This window comes from Lactuca sativa, chromosome 8 (assembly GCF_002870075.4).
Source record: "Lactuca sativa cultivar Salinas chromosome 8, Lsat_Salinas_v11, whole genome shotgun sequence".
Taxonomy (NCBI): Eukaryota; Viridiplantae; Streptophyta; class Magnoliopsida; order Asterales; family Asteraceae; genus Lactuca; species Lactuca sativa.
The window spans coordinates 321,621,172-321,647,276 of NC_056630.2; the positions used below are offsets into that span (position 1 = coordinate 321,621,172).

At 34.7% G+C, this 26,105-nt stretch overlaps 1 long non-coding RNA gene across 5 annotated transcripts; it reads right to left on the minus strand.

Moving 5' to 3' along the window:
• Positions 1 to 21,732: 21,732 nt before the first annotated feature.
• Positions 21,733 to 24,983, minus strand: LOC111921100 (uncharacterized). 5 transcript variants are annotated; one of them, XR_002860067.3, is made up of 4 exons: positions 24,030 to 24,983; positions 23,207 to 23,272; positions 22,264 to 22,342; positions 21,733 to 21,938 (listed from the first exon to the last, which is right to left on the minus strand). It is a non-coding gene; the product is annotated as an uncharacterized LOC111921100 (long non-coding RNA). The 5 variants fall into 5 exon arrangements; XR_006186385.2 differs by having other exon boundaries at positions 21,733 to 21,995; XR_006186386.2 differs by lacking the exon at positions 23,207 to 23,272.
• Between the last annotated feature and the right edge of the window lie 1,122 nt (positions 24,984 to 26,105).

The following is a 26,105-nucleotide window of genomic DNA, read 5'->3' on the forward strand; positions in this document are numbered from 1 at the left end:
TATGCATACTTGGTGTATGGCATGACTAGTGTTTAGAAAACATAGTGTACATGCTTGGAGCATGGGACAACTATTGTTTTAAATTCAAGAATAAAGTTGATAGCTGAAACAGTATACAATGAATAATGTGTAATCATATGGTGATAAATAAAAAGGTGTTTTATTTATGTTCAAAGGGTTGATACCATATTGGATTCAATTATTATTGTGTTTCACTTTGCATGTTTTAACTTCCCGAATAAACTAGGTTATTCTTCCGGAATGACTAAGTTATTCAAACCATCCACAGTCGGTCATATGTTGGAAGTAGATATGAATTAAGACTGTCATGGGTTGGCTTGTAGAGGTCTAAGGTGTTGGACAAAGGGCTACAACACTCATTAGTACTCATAAGTTCTGAGTATTGGATTCAACCCGCGCTCATTGGAATCACTTCATGGATTTTATCACGAGTGATCATGAGACGATAATATCTTATATTCTTCAAACCTAGAGATATGAGTTGTTACTATGAGTTAGTTGTACATTGATTGCACGAAAACGCATTCGGTAACTCGGTGCTATAAAACGTGCCTTTGTGTATGATTCAACAAGTAGTAGAACAAGTCATATGAGTCGAAGTTTATCCGTTCCTTTTACCTTCAGGATAAAAGCGATATCTATGGGCCCCTTGATGATTTGATGATGACAAATGGAAGTGCTCGGCCGGGCCAGGACTGATTTGATTTGTTCAATTAGTCAGTCGTCATAAATCGGAAATCGGGAAACAACAAATGGACAGAGAGAATGATTATAATCCATGTCTCAGTCCATATGATATCTAGAATGGAGGAATATATGATCCCTTATCTAATGGACAAGTTCGTTGACAAGATCAGAGTTCCACAGCGGCTTTAAGAGCTACGATTGCCAGTTAGGTTTGAAGTCATACGCAATAATAGTTTTAGACTTATCCAAGTGGGAGACTGTTGGATTAATGTCTAAGTCCATAACTATATTTGGTATGTACTTGACCCGACCCGACATGGTCCATTTGGGTTGCACTTCACCGACACAATTATATGGATAATCTTTTGAGAATAGTATGTTTATGATTAATATTAATATATTATAAGTTCTAATATATTAATATGGAATCATATTCTTTAATTAGTATTGATCAAGAATTAATTTATAATTAATTAAGTGATCAAAAGGAACTAATTAAATATGGACTCTTATATATATGTAATGGGCCAAGTTCATTTAGGTTGGGCTAAGCTTTCATGGATAGTCCATGGAGTGTTTAACCCATGGATCCTAGGAAATGATAGGTCATGGGTATTAGGGTTTAACCCTAATCCTCCATACTATATAAAGATGTCATTGGTTGGTGAAATGGCACTAGTGTGGATACACTAAGAGGGCTAGCCGATTTCACTAAGAGAGAACCAAGTTTTCATATTCTCTAAAGTCTTCCAAGGTGTCTTGGTGATTTGTGATTCCATTTGAGGCTTCCACACTATTGGGGCTAAGCTCTTAAAGCTTGAAGACATCAAACTACATCAAAAGAGGTATGTATTCTATCTTGCTAAGTCATTGTTTTGTATGCTAGATTAGGATAATACCTTGGAAGTTCTTATTTGCATGTATAATAGAGAAAACATAGATCCAAGGTATTTAGGGTTGCATGTACACTTAGGAGTGTTAGAATGCTCTAAACCCAACACTTAGTTCCAAGTATGGTTATGGGTTTGAGTTATGTATGTAGAGGTATTCCAATCTGGGGTATTCCATCGTGAGGATGACCGGACCCTATGATTGATTGGACCTGATGTGTTTGGTATTCCAACCCAAGGGTTGGTTGGGCCAAATATGCGTAGGTATATAAGGGTATTCCATCCTAGGGATGATCGGACCCGTCGTAGGCATGCCTGGTATTCCAACCTAAGGCTGATTGGGCCAGGCGTGAGTGTTGGTTTTGGTGAGAGTATCGATGGATGTGTGTTTGGGTATGAGTTAAGAGAGAGCAAGTGTGGCCAACAGCAGAGTATGACTCGTGGTCCTGTTTTTCAGGTTGGGAATTCAGGTTCACACGATGGATTAGTCTCTTTTTATAGCAATGGGAAGAGGTCAGGGGATTGTTAGTTTAGACGGCCTGTCTGGGAGACGGATCCAATCTAACTTTCCATGTTCAGGGCTTTTCAGGGAGGTAGGTGTTTAAGTCTGCATGATAAGGAGTAGGTATCTCTTCGAGATGGAGTTCCAGTGGGGTTAGCCTCCCTTGGTGGTCGTCAAGCTTTAGCGGCGTGAATGTGCCTTTCGGGATTTCGGGTAGCCAGAGTTGGCAATTGGCGATTTCGAGCGCGAAATCATATTTAAGTAGGGGAGAATTGTAACTCCCCATTTTAAGAGTAATTATTTATGGATTACCGAGATCAAGGGTAAGGGCGTTTCGGTCGTTATGGGCTTTGGGTTCACTCGAGAAGGTTTCGGGACGGAGTGTGTTGCTAAAAGCGTAAGGCTTCTCGCCACCTTTTTGTGCATATAAAGTCCATTGGAAACAAACTTAGAATAAAGGAGTTATGACACTTTGAAGATAGTGTCAATAATGGTCCCTAAAGAAAATATTTGACAAATGGGTCCTAGGCATGCATGGAGTGCATGTGTGTAATTGGCTGGGTATGCCCAGTGTAAGCTAGGTTACGCCCAACGTAAAGTGGTTAAATGAACACGGGTGTTGGGGGTGTACGCCCAGCGTACAGGATGTACGCCCAGAAACCCTAATTTTAGGGCCAACCACTATATAAGGAACATTATGGTTCCAACCCTTGCCTCCATATCTACCCTGTTACCCTCAGAAACCCCAAGTAGCCATTCTTCTTCCATTTTTGGGGATATTTGACCTTTGGGAGCTTGGTTTGGAAAAGGAGAGCCTTGGAGAAGAAACAATAAGTTGACAAGGAAGGAGTTGGGTGGCTGGAGCTCAAAGATCTAGGAAGACATCATCTTCTGGAGCCCTTTTGAGGTATAAAGTCTGTTGCTTGACATCTATTTTGTGTAGATCTATCTGTTATGAAGTTTTGACACCATTTCTTGTCCCAAAAACCCCTAAGTGATGCATGATGCGAGTTGGCTGTGATTAGCTGTCCTTTCAGACCTTAGGAGAGGTCTTGAGTGAGAAAAATGAGGTGCCAATGGCTTTGGTTGTCTCATGAGTGATGTAGGTAGGTCTTAATGGATTAAGATCTTGAGTTAAGAGCTTTGTGGACTTCCCAAGTAATAAATTTTGAGACTTTATGAATCCTAGGCATGTTTGGTCGATGGATCTGAAGTTTGGGCTTAAGAGCTTAAGCCATTAAGAACTTAAGAGGAGTTTTAGATCAGAGCGCATACGCCCCGCGTAAGTTGATGTACGCCCAGCATAGTGGGTCCGTGCCCCGTTTTCAATACGCGAGAATTGAAGTACGCCGAGCGTACCAAGAGGGGTACGCCCAGCGTACTCCCTCTGTTGGGTTTTCAATTTTGGGCCTCGAGTATTTGGGCTGTTTATAGACTAGTGGGCTTGGGCCGTGACTGAATATTATGGATGGAGTAATTTAGACCCAATAATTATTATGGACCTTGGACCTAGGCAAATTTTGTGAGGTGGGCCCAATTTAGTAAATTGGCCCAATATTGGGTTTTGCATGAGGATTTGGTTTTGGGTGTTGGCCCAATAAGAAGATGATGGACTTAAGGATTGTTGTGGACACTTGCCCTAGAAAGTTATGATGGATTCTTATGTGATGATTTTGCAAGTGATAGTTGGGATTCCAGGTCAATCAGCAGTCAGAGACTTACAGGATTTCGGCAGTTGCAAGGTGAGTTCTCCTCACTGTACTCAAGGGTCTAAGGCAGCAAGGCTGGCCCTTTGAATTGTTGTTAGAGCTTGTTATGTTATTTGATGATTTGCTTGCTAGTATCCTGGTAGACAGGATAGTGTTATGAGGATATGCCTTGTTAGCTTAGTATCCTAGAGAAATGGATAGTTGTATGATGACTAGTTCTGTTGGATCAGCGCCCTGGTAGTTGGGTAGTGATTATTTATAGACCGGTAGTTGGTCTTGCCTTATGTATGCTACTAGGAGGTTACATGCGGGTTATGTATGTTGAGCAGTAGCAGAGGGGATTCCATCCCGGTAGGATGATAGGGCCCTAGTGTGTTGGTTCTTTACAGTATTATGTGTTGCCTGTTATGTGTACATGTCTGCTACTGTAGATTAGCATTCCAACCCGATGGTTGTGGGCCAGGAGTATTCCATCCCGGTAGGATGACTGGACTCATAGTAGTTTGGCATTATAACCCGATGGTTGACGGGCCTAGGGTATTCCATCCTGAGGGATGATTGGAACCATAGTAGTAGTCGTTACAGTATGTATAGGAAGTGGGGCATTCCAACCTGATGGTTGCGCGCCACAAGTATTCCATCCCGATAGGATGACTGGACTCATAGTACTTTGGCATTCCAACGCGATGGTTGAGGGGCCTGGGTATTCCATCCTGAGGGATGATTGGACCTATAGTAGTTATTATTGTATGTATAGGGGTTTGGGCATTCCAAGACGATGGTTGTGGGCCGAGAGTATCCCATCCCGATAGGATGATTGGGCTCGTGTATGTAGGCATTCCAACCCGATGGTTGAGGGCCAGGGGTATTCCAACCGGAAGGTTGATTGGACCCATAGTATGTTGTTCTTTGTTGTATGCGTATGTTATGTGTGTATGGGTACTTTGGGGGAACTCACTAAGCTTTCGGGCATACATTTGTGGTTTATTGTTTTAGGTGCTTCAGGAGATCGTGGCAAGGCGAAGGCGTGATCGTACCGCTTCTCTTGTTTTTATAATTTATGTGATATGGTTCTGGGGGAATACTCTGATGTTTAAACTATTTTGAAAATAAGATGTATGATCGTAATGGTTTTTGAATGAAATAAAATGTTTTAATTTGGTTGAAATTTTGGGTCATTACAATTAACCACCATTACCCGAAGTGGTAGTGGGTGGTGCCCGACTAGCGAAACCCTAATGGGCGTAGCGAAACCTGAATGGGCCTAATGAACCCTAATGGATCTAAGGACTTAGCTTTTGAGTCTATTAGGTTGTTATTGGGTTGGAAACCCTAAATAGGGTTTAGAAAACCCTAATTTTTGGATTTTGGGCTTGGACTAATCTGGACCTGCATTTTGAGCCATTGGAATTGGATTATGTATTAAGCCCGACCACACCATATGGTTGGTATAGTAGAGTGATGGACTTAATCGATTACGTCCTTAATGGGTTAAATGATAAACACTTAACCCTAATCGTCATTTTATGTGAAAACCCTAATTTCACTTGGGCCTTGAGTTGGGCTTTTCTATTGGGCCTTGATGATTGGGTTATTGGTGGGCCATATAAGAATAATCATATGGACTAGAATATTTAGATGGGCTTTAGGGTAAGGCCCATATGTGAGGTTTGGGCCCAATTTGGAAAATTGGGCCATAGATGAGCCATAATTGGGCCTTTATGATTATGGGATGTTGGTGATGGGTTTTAGTATACTACAAAATCCTATGGTGCCCATACAGACCTAAATACCTTGGATCTATGTTTTCACTAATTATACATGCAAATGGTTTCCAAGGCATTAAACTTATAACTAGTATGCATTCTAATATACCAAATAAGAGACTAGTTAGAGTAACATACCTTTTGTATTGTAGCTTGATTCCATGGAGCTTAAGAGCCGAGTGCCTCAAGTGTGACACCTCAAATGGTTCACACAACAGCAACAACAACTTGGAATAACTTGAGAAAAATGTCCTTATATATTGTGGCTATTAGGGTTACACTATGTAACTCATGTCTTCCCATATTCTTTATGCTCCATGGGTTAAAACCTCCATGGAGTATCCACGGGGTACTCCATGGGTTTAGCCCAACACGAAGAACTATGGATCATAAGCCCACATATATAAGAATGAATGATTTACACAATCAATCCCAATATATTTAATTAGTGTCTTTTGATCACATAATTAATTCCAAATTAATTCTTGATCAATACTAATTAAATAATATGATTTCATATTAATATAATAGAACTTATAATATATTAATGAATCATATATATCCATTTCTCACAAAAGTCTATCCAAATCGTTCCGATGCCATGCAACCCAAATAGACCATGCCATGTCGGTTCGAATACATGCCAAGTCTCCCACTTGGATAAGTATAAAAATATTACTGCGTATGACTCCAAGATCCCGACTAGCAATCGTAGCTCTTAAAGCCGTTGTCGTACTCTGAACAAATGAACGACGCGTCCATTAGATAAAGGATCATATTTTCCTCCATTCTAGATAACATATGGACTGAGACATGGATTATAATCATTCTCTCTATCCATCTGTTGTTTCTCGATTTCCAATTTATGACGATTGACTAATTGAACAAATCAAATCAGTCCAGGCCTGGCCGAGCACTTACGTTTATCATCACTAATTCATGCAGGGGCCCACAGATATCGCTTGTTCTACTACATGTTGAATCATACACAAAGGCACATTTTATGACATCGAGTTACCAATGCGTTTTCATACAATCAATGTATAACCAACTCATAATCAACAACTCATATCTCTAGGTTTGAAGAATATAAGATATTATTGTCTCACGATCACTCGAGATAAAATCCATGAAGTGATACAAGTGAGCATGGGTTTAATCCAATACTCAGAACTTATGAGCACTCATGAATGTTGTAGCAACTCTTACTATATCCAGCACCTTAGACATCTACAAGCCAACTTCATGACAGTCTTGATTCATATCTACTTCCAACATAGGACCGACTATGGAGAATTTAAATAACTTAGTCCTTCGGAAAGAATAACCTAGCTATTCTGGAAGTCAAAACATGCAAAGTGAAACACGAGAATAATATTAATCCTTTCTGGTCCAAAGCACCTTTGAGAGTAAATAAAACACCTTTTATTTAAACACCATATTGATTACTCATTATTTATTTTATAATGTTTCAAATAATCAACTATATACTTGAATTAAAACAATAGTCATGCCATGCTCCAAGCATGCACACTATGTTTTGTCCAAACAATAGTTATGCCATACTGCAAGTATGCACACTATGTTTGTCTATGATCCTTACTTTGTGGAATAGATCAATTGAACATAATTCCAATGATTCTCATTTCATAATCCCAAATCCTTATCGTAAATGTAAGAATTCCAAATTCCTGCCACTTACCGAAATCTGTTAGATTCTAAACTTATATGCATTTATCCTCTTTTAATGATTATGAACAAAGTCACAAAGACTTTTCAACAAACATTACAGAGTATTCCAATGGAGATCAATTCCATGGAACCGAAGTCTCATATTCAAAGTACATTGCTTTGAACATCTTTCTTGCATTAAGTTCTCTAATCTTACACAGATTTAAAGAATAACTTCCACCTATGGAAACATTTCCATATTCCCATTTTGACTATTACTTATGAACAAGAGTATCCTCTTTTCAGAATATGTCAATATGGTCATTTCCAAAAATTTACACCATACTTCCAACTGTCCATGAGCAACCAATCTTTGGTAAACCTCAGATTGTCCTCGATAATTGCTTAATCAATTTAGTCATATCCAATTCTAGACCTGTTCCGCTCTTAATGCCCTGGGCATTTGGAAAATTTAGAAAGCATAAATATTATAGCACATGTAATCGATGCTATACCCGAAGCATATGGGACACGATTCATGATGTCTCACATAAAGACATGAACCTAGATCAGTCTTTTGCTACACTATTGTTTATTTGCCGTTAATTCTTCTATGAAGAAGACGTCGTAATCATAATCGAATTTGAGAACGCAATATATATATATATATATATATATATATATATATATATATATATATATATATATATATATATATATATATATATATATATATATATATAATTTCCTTATGTTGAACCATTCTAACATAAAATTCACACACACACACACACACACACATATATATATATATATATATATATATATATATATATATATCCTTGACTAAAGATGATTAAAATGTCAATCTAAGCTTTTAGAATTGAAATGAAGTATAATTTCCTCTCCCTTAATTATAGAAAAACAACTTTTCAAACCCTGCAAAGCACATTTTGCAAATTGAAACTTCTGTTTTCTATAATTAACATTGCCAACTTGCAACACTTATCGTAATTATCATGCTCCCACTAACATGATGATTATTAGCATAACACTTATGCTTCCAATAGCTTTGACATGTACTCCGAAATCAGCTGGACTTTTAGAAATCGATACTTTATTGACTTTCTTACCAAAGTTTAGATTTATGATACAAGATGCTTTGATAAAACTTTATCAGAATCATACACCTTTCCTTAGATAATTCACATGTGTGTCTAAACAATTTCCAGAACTATGAAAATGGATGTTGTAATCATAGTCTCAATTTTTTAGACCTTTTCCATTTCTCACAAGTTCGTGTCAGTGTGTCGGTTAACCACACACACTCCACTAACGACTTTGAGAATGCAAATATCATAATTGCTATCTATTTAAAGTCTACTTAGTGAAAGCATTTCCTCACCATCATTTTCATGAATCGAAGAGAAACCTTATGACACTTAGATTCTATGGTGTATGTGTTCCCAGTCATGTGAATTTGTCATAACCACAAGGGGAGGTTAGTGACAAATCCAAACTCATATGGACCGAACTTGTGCAATCTTAACTTCTTGCCACCTGGCAGCACAAGGGCCTGCCATTGCTTGCAAGTAGTTGTCCAAACAATGAGAACTTGTAGAAATCAGATGTATAGTCAACTATAACTGGAATGAGCACAGAAATAATAGTATGTCAACACGATAGGTTACAAACCTTAAGTCGTGCGCTAGTGATAAACTACAGTTTTCATTCTTGATTAGTTCTTGAAACTTTTTCAAGATCTTTAAGACTCCCACTGACCTCTTGACATATAAGAGTCTCTTGTCAAGAACCATTCCTTGACAAAACAAATATTCAAGAGTTAGTGCGGATTCTTATCAAGACAAACACTTCACAGAATTGGCCTTAGTTGGTCTTTGTTTATCCAAAACATCACAGCTAACCAACTTTAAATGTTCAAGAGTAAGAAAAACATTTTACTCTACATTTGACAAGTGTTATAAATCTTCTTAAGATTATGTAACTCAAGTTACAATCTTTGAGTATTACTCTAAGACTCAATTTTGGAACGAAGTATGATTCATCTTTTGATTTAACCAAAACAACAATTCACGATTCCTCTTCTTAGTCAAACAAATGTAGTAAGACTTCCTTAGAGGATCAATTGTGATATGGTTTCATAATCACTAAGATAATCATAAAACAAGATACTAAACTACTCTCCCATCTTTTCAGATTTGAGAAACTTTTATCTTTCTGCCTAATTTGATTCTTCATATTCGTTCTGCCTTACATTGAAACTTTTCCAATGATTCAGAATTATACTTAAACTTCTAAGTATAATCATATTTACTAAACTTTAGTAAATCATCACGAATAGTCTTGTCGTTCTCTGTGGTGGACTTGACCAGTGCACAATCAAGTGTACCTGATCCTATAGTCCTTCACTTGATTCACATATACATGTGAACAAGGAATTAGTCTTAATTTCCCAAAGATGAAAATTCTCATTCATCATATAATACAAGTTGCATGATTCCAAGTTTCCAACTGAAACTTGGGTGATGAGAATCTTTCCTTATTTGGAAAATTATGACAATACCACAAACAAAAGAATCAAATCCACTTTTCAATATTGTTATTAATGGAATCATATAAGAAACACTTGTTCACAAATGCCATTGTAAGGATACTTAAAATAAATAAAATGAAAACTTTTTTTTCCTTTAATTTTAAAACTTGCGGAAAAAACTTATCCTTACAATGAAAATGCATACGAAAAAATGTTGTTATCTATTCCTAAGCAATCTATCGCAACTCATAAGTAGCAGCTCAAAATTCTAATCACCAAACCATGTGATCAAAATCGATCTTCGCGATCAGAATCAACATATACTTCCTTTAAGCTTCCTCTTTTTTTCTTTGATTCTTAAAATATCAACATGTGACCTAGTCACATCATGTAATAAGAGTCTCCAAAGAGGATCTTAATAGAGTTAGATAGTGGACTTACCTGAAGTAGAGTCAAACTTTTTGACTTGACCAACCTTATGATCTTTCAGGTAAATAGGGCAGCTTCGCAACCAATGCCCCTTCCTTTGGCAATAGAAACATATGGACTCAATGGGAATGGTTAATGGGACTATCTCAGAATTAACCTTTCTCTTTACCATTTGGTCAACCGAGTTGAGTATAGCCGATCCCTTTCCATTGGGAAGCGAAAGCTTTTCTGGATTTCCAGTGTCACCATTGTCAATGTCCATGGAAGTTTGGGAAGTCGATCTTCCAATCAAATATGCTTTACTTGTGCTCCAAATCATTACTGATTTAGCAACATCAAGCAAATAGGTAAGATCATTAAGGGTCATGTCATGGTCTGTCATGTAGTAGTCCTAAAGGAACTCACTATGTGACTTAGAAAGTGATTCAAGAACCTAGTTAACCACCAACTTCCTCAAGAACTTGACACCCAAGTCTGTGACTTTATCTCCAAGATGTGAGCACACATAAACTCTGCTTGCCAATAGCGCTTGAGTGACCTTGAACGTTTCAAGAACTTGTAGGTTAGGGAGAATAGTTGGAGGAGGTGAAGGAAGAGAAGTAGGATTTCCATGAACCAACCATAGGGCATCATCTTCATTAGGAAAACTTGTTCTAAGGGATTTGGGAAGATCATAGTTGTCTGAAGCAGACATCTACAATGGGAGATATTCAAGTTAGTTGATTTAATTTCCTTAATATAACACCCAATATAAAATATTAAGGCTAGGAACCAACACAATACTTTTATAACTTGTAAGAGGGATGATGTAATCCAAGCTAAAAAATATTTGAAGGTAGGCGAATGACGATTCACCAATTTAACCATGAAAAATGAAATAGGTATTACATTTTAATTGGTTTGAAAAATCCTAGATCTTTTGAGATTCATTGAACTATTCAATGCCATATTTAAATCTCGATTGTTCCCTCTCAAGTTTGTGACTGGGATGCTGAGGATCACAAACAAGGTGTGAATAACCATGCAAATATTCCTGGTACTCTTAATTTTTTTCACTTAATCGATGTGTCGGTTAACCACATACGCTCCACCGATTTATGATAAACCTTAAGCCACCCTTTGCCAGCCTTGTTAAATCTAAGTTAGTGTGTCGGTTAACCACACACGCTCCACTAACGACTTAAGCAAAGTGCAAAGTGTAATTTCATGGGTTAGCCCCCAATTCACATTTTCTAAGTAACTAAGATTGGGAAATTATAAGTGTTTAGTTACTTAGTATTTATCACTAATACTTTTAATGAAGGGAGAATTATAGTCCTATCAAACCCGTTCGGCTAACAACCCTCCACCAGTCAAGGAAGCGGTGGGTGAGAGTGGACACCCATTAAACTGTCATTTTATAGGCAGTAACCTTATACCCCCCCTTATAGAACGGCTTCGTGAATGAGGCCTACTAAAGGTAAGACTGACTTTGTTCTTATATATATATATATATATATATATATATATATATATATATAACTATTAACTATTAATATTATAATAGTATAAGGGTTGAATTTTAACTTTTAAAATTCTAAGGGTTTAACTTGGAATTAAAGTATTCATGGGGAAACTTTACAAATTCCAAAACTTGAGGGAAAGTTTTGAACAGTTCAAAAAAAATTTCAATTCCATATCTTATGTGTTTAAAGTAGTTTTAATGAAAAACTCTTCAAGTTCCATAACTTGAGGACAAGTTATGGAACACTTTAAAACATTTAAAAAATGAGATTCTTTACTTTCATAACTTATGGAAATCTTATGGGTTTTAAGAATCATAAATGTGATTTTTCATATAACTTGTGGACATGTTACAAAAACACATTTTATGAATAACTTTTAGATCAACTTGTATTGAAAACACATTATCACATAACTTTTCTATTAATCTAAGCAAACTCATAAGAACAAGATAATTCATGTCAAACTATTTTCATGTAATTAGCCTAACCATTAAACTAATACAAACATGAATCTACTGACAATTATCTTTTGAATTGGATTAGAATGAACATTACCACATAAAAAACAAGTTTATAGGTTCAAAAACAGCTTAGGGTAATGATTCTAGTCCAATTCCAGCCTTAAAAGTCGAAAATATGTTGTCAGGGGCTCCTAGTCGTCGAGTGTATGAACCTACTCGACGAGTAGGATGAATTTCTTCATGCACTTGGCGATTCCATTAGTGGACTCAGCGAGTCTAGTGCCCAGAAAGCCAAAATTTTCGATTTTTAAGCTATTTCAGCAAGTATAACTTGAAAACAAGCCTTAGCTCTGATACCACTGATGAGTTTTACTATAGTACAACATCCTATGGTGCACATACAAACCTAAATACCTTGGATATATGTTTTCACTAATTATACATGCAAATGGTTTCCAACGTATTAAACCTATAACTAACATGCATTCTCGTATACCAAATAAGATACTAGTTAGAGTAACATACCTTTTGTGTTGTAGCTTGATTCCATGGAGCTTAAGAGCCGAGTGCCTCAAGTGTGACACCTCAAATGGTTGACACAACATCAACAACATCTTGGAATAACTTGAGACAAAAATCCTTATGCTCAAATCGGTTAGCCCTCTCATATGAACCCTTTTGGTGCAGTTTCTTAAGCCATGGGGTCCTTATATATTGTGGCTATTAGGGTTACACTATGTAACTCATGTCTTTCCATATTATTCATGCTCTATGGGTTAAAACCTCCATTCCATGAGTTTAGCCCAACATGAAGAACTATAGATCATAAGCCCACATATATAAGAATGAATGATTTACACAATCAATCCCCATATATTAATTAGTGTCTTTTGATCACATAATTAATTCCAAATTAATTCTTGATCAATAGTAATTAAATAATATAATTTCATATTAATCTATTAGAACTTATAATATATTAATAAATCATATATATCCTTTTCTCACAAAAGTCTATCCAAATCGTTCTGATGCCATGCAACCCAAATTGACCATGCCAAGTCGGGTCGAATACATACTAATAATAGTTATGGGCTTAGACATCTAATCCAATAGTTGGGCCGTTAGAAATGCCCAATGTTTGGACTGGACGGAATGGTTGGGCCTTCGAATAAGACCATGTAAAGGGTTGAGCCCAATTTGGAAAATTGGGCCATATGTTGGGCTTTGACTTATAGTTGACTTTTGGGCCTTAGGATTGGGCCTTGGGATTGAGTCAAGATAAGTTGGGGGTAAAGTAGCCTTTTACCTAAGCATGGACTTATAGGTATATGTTAGAACCCAATTACTGATTGGGTGTTATTTTGATAATTTGCAGTTTGAGAACTTGTCATCCAGCAGTCCGGGTTTTCGTCTGTGGGAATTCAGCAGTGCCAGGTAAGTTACCTTCTAGTGGAAGTGGGTTTATGGCCACAATGCTAGCCCACTAGTAGGATTTGTTTGATAGATGATTGTCTTTGTGATAATTATCTAGGTTTGCTACTACCTGATATGCTTTATGTGCTAGCATGATATGGTGATATGTCATAGTGGTAGTAGGGGGAATAGTCCTTGGTTATTGGTCGATAGGGCCAAAGGGGTAGTTTAGTACCCAACTATACTAGACAGATTATGATATATGTGATATGATATTATGTGGTATAAGTAGGGGTGAAATAGTCCCCGGTTACAAGTCGACGACACCGAAGGGGTAGGTTGGGCACCCAGATATGCCTGCTAGGGGTACGTTGGGCACCCTGGTATGCCTAAAAGGGGGTAGGTTAAGCACCCCGGTATGCTCAGCAGGGTAGGTCGGGAACCCAAATATGCCTGACATGGGGTAGGTCGGCCACCCTGGTATGCTTGACAGTATGTGATTTGAATGGTATGTGGTAGGATGGAGGAACTCACTAAGCTTCGTGCTTACGGTTTACAGTTTTGGTTTCAGGTACTTCGTTTTCAAAGGAAAGGAGCTGACTCGATCGCAACGCATCACACTATGATTTTCTGCACATGAGATCTTTGGGATTATAGTTTGATATTATTTTATGATAACTTGTTTTGATGATTGACACTTTGGTGTTGAGATGGAACGTTATTATGGATGTTTTCTTATATTGTTGGTTTTATAATAATTTAATTAAAATGAAATTTTTGGTCTTGAATTTTGGGATGTTCCAAATAGCCTATAAAACTTTATTTTTTGGAGCTAAATCAAGCCCTTCCGTCTTATATAAATCAATAATACTATTAACAAGATGTATACGAGAAATGGATTCATTTGGAAGCCTCTGCCATGATATAGACAATGATCAATCTCCGATATTTTCTGATATAAATCATTTCTAACTCTAATTCTGGTAGTTCTCTCTTCCAAATTCCAAATTCTAAGTGCACCTCATTAAAGTTACCCATGAAAACCAAGAGTTAACTTTGCCATGTTGCCGAAACTTCTTAGAAGATGACTTTGATTCGAATTCCAGTAGCACCCAAAAGGCACCATGATACTGCATTTTCAGATTAGAAAAGGCTTCATTAGTACAAACGGATCGTAGCACCCTAAGAGTTTGGAAATCTTAAACACAAGCAATGAGAACCAAAGAATCTTCCAGTTCAAATCTCCCCTATCTAAGACTAGAATTGGAAAATAGGGATTACCCTTCTGAATGGAGTCTGAAGTACCCCCACAAACAACATTTGCATAGGAAAACCTGCTAGCATGGGTAAATATATCATTGGGTTTAACAAGGGGATCAATTATCTTGGATATATTATTGAAATGTCGATTAAAACGAGCAATATTAACTAACATCCACTTTTTCCCAATCCTAATAGTCAAGAGACTATCAATTAAAGCTTTCATATTATTCACCCGATTAAATCTTACAAAATCAAATGGTTTTCCAAGTTTTGAAAGTTTCTTGGGAATATAGATGTCCGTAACCTTTCTATGATGTTCACAAATCCTCCAAAGTTCCCATACATAAAGGTGCAATGGGAAATTTGTGATATAGACATTACACGATAAACATTCCATCAAAGATTTATTCGAAGTCCTAGACTCATACCTTGCCTGCTTATTGTTTTGATGTTCACCTTAGTTACCAAATTGAAAATGATGACGATTTCCTAACGTTGGAACCCTCCAGAGTAGGATCATCATTGGAAGTCCTAGATCGATGTTGTTAACCTATATTAGTTGACCTTAATATTTTATATATTGTCAACTCATGGATATTTTTTTATGATTAGATGTGGCAAAAACTTATACATCGTTGTTGTCATTGTCATACATGAACCCCATATTGTCTGCCACCGTTTTGTCGAGGGGAAAATGGTGGGACAAGGCTTAGGAGTAGTACCAATAATGATTTCAGACTCGTGTGACACCTGTTTACCTTGTCATTTTCTACATGGGTTATCAGCGAGAATTAGGAAGAAGTAAAAGTAGAATTGGAACAGAGAAGGAGACGATTCGCTCATATGTAGTCACCCAATCATTAAAGTACATACTGCAAAGCATAACTGAAGTGATTAATACGGAATCATAAGTGTCACAATTAATCAAGAAATCAAAACTAAAATCTCTCACAACTAAACAATAAATCAAAACCGAAATCTATGATTAATGACTCTTAATTTGGGAAGAGAAATCAAACCGAAATCTATGATTAATGATTCTTAATTCGAGTTTCCAAATTGGCTCGCATTTGCACCCCCTGCGTTTGCGCGTAAGAAAGTGTTTTGGTTCTATAAGTCTTACAAAGATAACAAGGCTTTATAGTTATAAACCCATTTTCTTTCATACTCCCATCAATGTGAGATGAATTAAAAACCACTTAACTCACTTATTATTCTCTTCCACCTATCTTACTTTGACAAGTAATATTCATCTTTAATCCGTTTTTAACTTGCCCTATATCGAAATGAAGGTATCACAAATAAGAACACGAATAGATAATCATTAGTCCGTTTTGATTATATTTAGAGTCCGAAATTCGTGCTCAAAAATGGGAAAAAAACCGATTTGTGAAAGTTAGTAAAACTAATTTTTCAACATTCTTTGTATCAATTCGCTTCAATGGAGTTGTGAATCGGCTGTCGACCATGGGCAGAGCTACCTATGAGTCAGGGTAGGCCCATGTCCAACCTCAAAAATTCAGTTTTTTTTGCTTTTATATATATATATATATATATATATATATATATATATATATATATATATATATATATATATATATATATATATATATATATATATATATATATATATATATATGGAACACGCTAAACAATTTTTTTGGCTTTGCCCATGCTTTCAACGATGGCATATTTCTTGGCTATTGATTTGAAATCCATTGTTTCTTATACAATTTTCATGTTAATACTAAAAGTTGGGACAAGTTTTAAACAAAGAAAAGAAGGGAATCTAGATGAAAAAAAATGTAGGAAATATGGAGAAAGGGAAGAGAGAAAGGGAATGGGAGATTGATTTTTAAAATAGAATTAGAAGTAGATTGTAATACCCACAATTTAGTGTTAGAATTTATGACTATTAAGTGTGAAATTTTCATCAAAAGAAGTAAGCTTGAGATGTTTAATTGTATAATTGTGGGTTGATTAATTATAAATAGGCAATGAATACAATATAAGATTTAGTTAAGGTATGACGGGAATTTGGAAAACATTTTTATTTTTTCACTTAAAAGTTGAGACTTTAATTGTTATAAAGGATGAATTTTGATTACATAGCATAACTACCAAATTCTATCGAGAGTATATTGAATATAAAGTGGACCATTTGGAAAATATTGACTTAAATACAAGTTTTGGGCATCTCCAAGTGTTGGACTGGTCCATGTTATTAGTATATCTATGTGGTGGAGTTGTCTAATTGTATTTAAGCTAAAGGTGCACAAATAGGTGCTTTTTTCAAACCGGTTTAGTTCAAGTTAAACAAGTTAACACCGCTTTAAGCCTAAATCAGTTCGGTCTCAAACCGATTCTTCAGTGATCTTAAGTAAACCAATTCGCAAACCAGTTCATATAAACCGGTTCATAAAAAAACAATTGCATTTGGGCTTTACTTCATTTGGTTTTTGTTTTTTGGTTGATGTATTTCATTTTTTTTTTTAAAAAGAAACAGTAGGCTTAAGCCTTAAAGAACAAGTAGGCATAAATTTCCAAAATGATCTAGTTTTTTTATGTTGAAAATACATAAAACATTAAACTAATACATCCACATAAAACATATAACATCTTGGTTGTGGTCGGTGTTTTTATAGTCGTAGTCATTGTTGCTTGAATTTAGTCATCTATCAAATGGTTGCAAGTGAAGTTCCATCAAATACGTATGTCCCAATTCGGACAATTCGGACCTTTGGTAAGGGCATTCGTATCGTCATAAAACTTCATATAATTATGATATTGAGAATTTTCTAGAACTATAATTTTTTTTTTATCATTTGTTTGAAAGCATCTTTTACAAATTGAATGCAAAATAGTCCCTCTTCAACAACCGAATTAATGATATATGCAACACATCGATTATGGGAAAAACATCGTTCGAAATTGGTTTATATTTTAGTTTGATTTATCCAACTGTGACGATATCGTTCGATTTAAATGTTTGATTTCAGTTTATTTTTTATTTTTTATTTTTTATTTTTATTTTTTTTGACAATAGATATTCATTAGTCTAACTCTTATAGGGAAATCTCAAAAAAGTCCAAATATTTAGAGTCGGTTTATGAAATAGTCTCAAATTATTATTATTATTATTATTATTATTATTATTATTATTATTATTATTATTATTATTTTACAAAAAATCCTAAAACTGGTAAAAGGTTGCATTCTGACATTTTTTCTCGATTCAGCTGGTAACAAATTAATTTGTGACTATTTCTTAAACTAATCCAAAATACTAAGACTTTTCTATAAAAACCAAAATATTAAGACCATTTCGTAAACTGTTCCAAAATATACATGAAAAACGTTTATATATTTTTACACCTTAAGAAACATTGTCAAAGCTCTTTTTTCATTTAAATGTGTGGTTATATAACTTTAAAAACATTTTTATACATGTAAACATAGGTTTTTTATACATTATTAAACGCTTTTATACATGTAAATATAAGTTTTTGATGATACGAAGATTGTGTGAGCTTATGTGAACACGGTGATGGGTTTTATAAGTTACAAAAACTTTCTGCTTGCAAAATTTCACTTAACACTTAAGGGCACACGCAACCTAATGAATCTGTGTCATAACATTTTGAATGTAACATACAATGAAGAACAAAATAACATGAACTCTAATTGAAACCGTAGTATAATCAAAATACGTTGAAAACAACAAGACCCTAATTGAAACTGTTGAGATTATAAGATCTGATCACCACGAATAAAGGCTCGGATACCAGTTACTGTGTGAAAAATATATAAATAAAAGATATAAGATGCGGATATATAAAGATTAAGAATTGCGGAATAAATATAAATATGAAAGCTATAAATGACTGAAAGCTATAATAATATAAATAACTATATTTAAATGACATAAAGCTATAAATAATATAAATGACTGTATTTAAATGACGTAAAGCTATAAGTAATATAAATAATTTTATTTAAATGATGCAAAACTATAAGTAATATAAATGACTGTATTTAAATGACCTAGAGCTATAATAAAATATATAAATATATATCAAGTACATTCGTCAATAAATAGACTGAACTGGTTTATAACTGGATTGATGGAACGACTAGTCTATTAAGTAGATTCGTTAAATAAATGATTGAACTAGCTTAGGGTTGGAGTGGATCTTAATAAACTGTGTCTTTATTGGTTTATAGTTCAATCCGGTATTTGATAAGTAACACAAAGTTCATTTTCATGTAAAATGGGTTGTTTACAAAACAATGCAAAGTACACGGGTCATGTATTTGTATATGGGTATAGGGTGTTTTGAGGAGATTTGATGAGGTTGGAGTGGGTATTTAGAGGGTGGTAGGAGGTGGAATAAGGTTGTAGTTTTGGTGGTGTAAGGAAGCAAAGATGGTGATGTTGAAGGAGCTTTTGGTGGTGATGAGTGTAGATTTTCGGAGTAGATCTCTCTGGATAGCCAATTCTCTCTCGCATCTCTTTGGGGTTTCCCATGGTCGAAATCGTCCATGAAAATTCCTAGATGTAGGTAAGGTTATGAAGAATTTGTGGTGAAAATCTCTCTAGTAGTATCTTGGATGAGTTGTTCCCAGTTCTTTTATTTTCTGACTTGAAGATTTTGAAGTCGAAAGCAGAAATCTCTCTAGATAGCCAATTCTCTCTCGCGTCTCTTTGTGGGTTTCCCTCGGTCAAAATCGTCCAAGAAAATTCCTAGATGTAGGTAAGGTTCTGAAGAATTTGTGGTGAAAGTCTCGCTAGTCGTATCTTGGTTGTGTTGTGTCCAGTTTTTTATTTTCTCACTTGCAGATTCTGATCTCGAAAAACAACAAGGTGGTGATGGTTGAGGTGATCTAAAGGGTTTTTGGAGAAGGTTTAAGGATGGTATTTGGAGGGTGTTTGGAGAGTATTTTGAGGTTGGAAGGAGTTTGATATAAGGTGATGGTGGTGGTGAAGATGATGATCTTAAAGTTTGATGAAGAACATTTGATGAAGATGGTTGATGGCGTTCTTCATTTACCTTGTTGATCTTGGTGTTCTTGAGGTTTAGAGTGGGTTTGTTTGGTGATGTTGTTGGAGGTATTACAAAGGAAAAATAAACACACACATACTTACAATACATACACTAGTATATACATATGGAAACAAAATATCTTCTAGCTTCAATGATAAAAGAAATGGGGAAGTAGTAGCTAGTTTGCAAGTTGTAGTAGGAAAAACGTGGCATGGATTTGCTTCATAATCTCATTTGCTTTGTTGACTATTTCACACAAACATATAATATATATATATATATATATATATATATATATATATATATATATATATATATATATATATATATACATATATAAATTTGAAACTCTTCAGTCGCACAGCTAAATTTTCTTATCTTTGCGTTTTCCGTCATTCACGTATTTTCGTATTTTCCGTTTGATCACGAATTCATGCAACCTGAAATAACTAATAATATTTGTTAGATAATATAAAAACAGTTCGTCTTATTTCAGTGATGGTGACATACAAAAACATTTTTCAACAATTTCACCCTATGTGATCATTGTTGGAATAAGGACAGATATGATTTAATCATATTGATATTTAACTTTTGAAGATTCAAGATAAAAGATTTGTCAATAGATAAGATATACATAAAACCATAGTAATTGATTTGAAAGTTTGTGACTTGGTTTATCATATCTTATGTAAAAGATTTTCAAAATTTTGTTTCCGAATCAAAGTCTCGGGTTCCTTTATCAAAGGGTAGCCATATATGTGTCTAAAGAAATTTCCTATGATTTTATAGCATCATTAATGACGACAAGTAGTCTAAAAGGTCAATTCAGATGAGCGCTCATAGGTATAGATCACACTTCACTTGGGTGTTTGATTGTTCTGGCAACAGAACAAGTTAATGATCACTAAAAATGAGTGATATCTCTCCTTGACGACTCACACTCATATTGGAGGTGTTCAACTATGCTTTTCCTGTAAAGTCACTTAGTCTCATTATTAGATAATCAATCACATAAGACTGGTTTTGGCATTACTCAGCGAGTTTCTTCATTCATGCCATTAATGTTCACTCTCTCTCCGTCGGGAAATACATGTAGAGGGGTTTAGCAATTTTCATAGTGCAGTTTGCGACTAAGAATCTTCAGTGATGAAGGCTACAGTATATATACATATATACATATATATATATATATATATATATATATATATATATATATATATATATATATATATACACACACACTAGGTATGTTTTGAGGCCTGTGCTAAGCTCGACCCATGGAGGGTAATATTGACATTTCATTCACCATTATAGAAAAAATCTTTGAAGAAATTACAGTACATTGCTATTATGGGTGAAGAGTTTTATGTACATTGCCTTTAATAGTAAAGAAAAAAATGTGTTATTGGTAAAGAAATGAAAATACATTGCTATTAAAGTTAAGAAATTGAGATTAGATCGTCTTTAAAAAGTACGTGCGATTGGAGGTCAAATATACAGCTCAATCGGTGGATGTTTTTGTGTGCAAAGTAAAGGTGAACATGAAACGGTGTAGAACAACGGTACATTGCGTCGGTCTGTAGGCAGTTTACATGGCGTTATAGGAACATTATGAATTGGTGGATGTTTATATTTGCTCTCGATACGTTGGAGGGTCATGCTAAGCACGGCCCACGAAGGGTAATTTGGACATTTTCTTCACTATTGTGTCAAGACAATTACAAATAAAGTACGATGCCATAATACACACATAGTTATCAAAAGAAACTCTTTGAGAAAGTACAATGCATTAAAAAGTAAAAAAAAAATATTTGAAGTGAAAATTATATTAATTAAAAAGCTTTATAAAACTAAATGAAAGTAACATGCTATAATAAACGTCGGAAATGAAAGGACATTATTACATATACATTGATCTTCTAACTCACCAACATCATCTCACATAGTAGTTTTCTGGCATACACAATGCACACTTGAGAGTAGTTTTTCTACCGGAAAAAACATCTACTTTGGTCCCTGCATTTACATGTTCCGGTGCATTTTAAATCATAGGGATTTTTTTGAATAGATTTTCTGTTACACAAACAATTAATTATGGTAAATATTATTAACATGTAATAAATATAAATGAACGTTTTGTGTGAATTTATATCAGTAACAGTTGAGTTGATATACAGAACCGATCAGCAACATGGATCTAAAACAGCTTGATAGTTGGCTAAGTCCATGAATTTATAAACCATTCATATTAAAAAATTAGCACTTTGGATTTTTCTTTTCGCTGGTATGTTGGTGTAATGAAATGGCAACATACTGTTATTCTATTTTTATATTTCATCACCTTGTATCCTGAAAAAGCAGTGTGCTTTCATTTTGTAAACTATAAAACGGTAGGAAGACAGTCCACACCCTCACAAAACCTAAAAAAGCATCAAGTCATAATATTAGCATTGTTGTCTTCAAACATAATCATTCCATAAATACTACTAAAGTTTATCATGGTTCAAAGCTTTTTATTTGGCTGTTTGTAACAATCTTTAATAAAGTCAAAACAAAAGGACGCAAGTAAAAATCATTAGGTTTATTTGTATTTTGTAATGGAGGGAATCTAGAAAAATCAAAATTAGAGCAAGCAAATACAAATAGTCATACAAACGGCAAAAGTTGAAGCATACCTTGGCCTAATAATCAATCTTCTTTCTACACTATTATAAATTTACAAATATATCGAGAAATTTAATTTAATACAAAAAAATACTACATTAATGGAAATAAAAATTCGGAAATGAAACCCATGCCTTGGCTACGTAACTTGGCAATACCCACAAAACAAAATCATCATCATGAAAATTTCAATTCAATTAAAAAATACATTAACATTGAAGTGAAACCCATGCCTATTGTTAAATGAGATTTCAAAATTCAGAAGGTTACAACCTTAATGATACTTTAAGTTCGTCACTGTGCAAAGAAGACAAAATTAACGCCCTTAAGCCCCAAATCTAAATTATTTCCATCCAAAAGGGAATTCTATGTATGCGAAGTACCATAATCATGTTTTTGATGTACACATTACAAAATAAAGATTAAAAGGTCTTAAATTATGAATCCCATACAATGCACCAATCTTATTGGATGAAGAAGGCGATTTTATCGAAAAAATAGTTGTATATCATTGCCACAATTCATACCATTATTAAATCTAAAAGTCACAAGATCGTTATGACAAAATGAGTTAAAAATTACTACAATGATGATGATTGATGGCACCTAAAAAATCGTACCAGTTGTGACTTTTACAAAGCAAGCAATGCCAGGTAAGTATAGTGAAAGACAGTCCACGGGATTACCTACATGGACATAACTTTTGTTGAGGGTCCGTGTCAGCAGTGATAAAATAGCTAAACTTGTAAGCACGTATTTCAAATAAAGACTTTCTAACCACACATGGTTTACCATTATCAACGTCTTCCGAAAATAAAGTTTATAAATCTAAATCTTGTAGACCTACGTCTTTGTTGGGGGAAAGGAAACAAAATACAAAAACAGAAACTTGAATACAGTTATATACTCCCTCCGTCCCAATATTATAGTCCATCTTTCTTTTTTGGTTTGTCCCAAAATATTCCTTATTATTAATTAACCAACTAAGCATTTAATGGAACATTAAATACAAAGTAAGGACAAAACTGTCATTTTATTATATAAAGTTAGTGGTAATTAATGTTTTTCTTAATCTGTGTGTTTTTTTATCTGTGGACAATAATATTGGGACGGGGGGAGTATTTCAAAATGTTGGAGCTGAATTAAGAAAACTAACTTAGGTGGTGACGCTATTCAATTTCACATTCTGTGAGGAACAGAAAGATGAACGATAAGAAGGAAAAATGATAACCCTAGTTTCTGATGGAGGTTGAATCCCATTTCAAGACAACACCCAATAAGATAAAAAGGAAAAAAAAAAGATTGAGATAATTACCATATAAACCAGAGAAATTGACCAGATCGATGAGTGTATGTGTGTGTATTCAATTTTACATAAAAACTTGGTATAAAAACAAAACATTGAAGAAAACGAGACATAAAACAAGGTTTTGGCGGACTTACTATCAAGATGTTACTCAAAATTATAAGTCTGATCCATGATTGTCTCTACAGTAATCCTTTGGTCTGTTTGGTGTAAAAAAGAACAAAACAAATGTGGTGAGATGAAAGTGATGGACAGAGAGAAAGAAGAAGCAGTTTCACAAAAAAGGCGTTATGTAGGGGTAGATGGCGGTCGCTGCTGCTAAACATGCAAAACGAAGAAGATGATGGCAGGACGATGGTTGAGGTATGTATAGACGAACCTTGAAATTTGGGTGATATCAACCATAAAATTGATATCACATTAACTTTCTTTGATAGATGTAGTATTGGTAGAGGGAAAGACAAAAAGACTTTAAGGAACCCTAAATTATAATCAGCGAATTCTAAAAGCAAAAGAAATGGAGAATTTCTTGAATGGAGAGAAGAAGGTAAAGGTGAACGCATTAAACTGATGATGTAAGGTTCTTGGAAGGAGAGAAAGGCCAACTGTGACATCTGGGAGAAGAGGAAAACGTACACCTGTTATGAAGAAAAATCATTGGGCATGTATCTATCCAGAAGAGTGGTGACTCGTGAAGATAGAGGGAACTGGTGCGGAAACAAGATATCAAGAGTGGAAGTCGGTGTCAATTTTGCTCTACAGGATGAGGAGCAGGTGTATGCTAAGAAAGGAAACAAGGGTGAGCGGATACGGTACACTGTGTCCCATAAGCAGAAGAAGAAGATGTCTAGCGAGGATTGATATTTATACATGGGAGGAAAAAACGACAGGCACTTGCCGATTAAGAAGTGGCGGTGGATGACGATTCAGTTCTCTGGTCTTCAACTTGGCGTCGTATCTCTTCTGCTGAAGTGGACATGAGAAGGATTAAGTTGACGTAATGATAAAACACGTCGATTAACGAATGGGTTATGTGGCGCTGTTGGAAGCTTGTGAATTTGATTTTGCCGGCCTCTCATAAAAAGGGTCTTTATATATATATACTAGTTTATAACCCGTGGGAACTACAGTTATAAAATTAATCAAACTTTTATAGTAAAAACTCAAAATGTTAATCAGTTATTTTAAATAAATTATTAATTTAAAATTTTTTTTATTAGTTATATGAAATTATAATCGTTGATTGAAATAAATATGTAAAATTGATTTTTAATATATATTAGATATTTTTTATTTGTGAATTAATGAAAACAATAAAATAAATCTTAAAATTTAAAATAGATAATAAATACATTGACAAATAACATCACATTAATGAGGAGGTCTAATAAATTTAAAATGAAGAACTAATAGATTGACAAGTGGCAACACATTAATTAAGAGGTCTAATATGGTGACAAATAGCAAAAACACTACTCTTTTATTAGTATAGGAATATATATATATATATATATATATATATATATATATATATATATATATATATATATATATATATATATATATATATATGAAAAAAGGGAAGGTCACAAGGGGGAAGCGGATACGGTGCACATGAAAAAATAAGGCGGTGTGAGTCGACGTCAATGGTGTCGTTAGAATGTAGGTGACGTGGCGTTTAATGAATGTTTTTGGAGGCATGAGAACAATAAGGTTTTTATATATAGTAATGATATATATATATATATATATATATATATATATATATATATATATATATATATATATATATATATATATATATATATATATATATATATATATATATATTATATGTTTGTGTGGAATAGTCAACAAAGCAAATGAGATGTTGAAGAAAACCCAAGCCATGTTTTTCCTACTACAACTAGCAAACTAGCTACTACTTCCCCATTTCTTTTATCATTGAAGCTAGAAGAAGATATTTTGTTTCCATATGTATTGTAACATCCCAAGTTTAGGAGTGCAAGTTCATGGTTTAAAGTGAGAATGTGGATGGTCATCTCGGCGAGTCCATGGGTGGACTCGGCGAGTAGGGTCGCGATTCTGGTCGCGTGTTAAGTAGCCAACTCGGCGAGTCGGTGGCTGGACTCGGCGAGTTGGTGCTGTGTGGAGAAAACCCTAATTTCGAGGGTTGAGCCCTATATAAAGGACATAATACCCTCTCCCCAGCC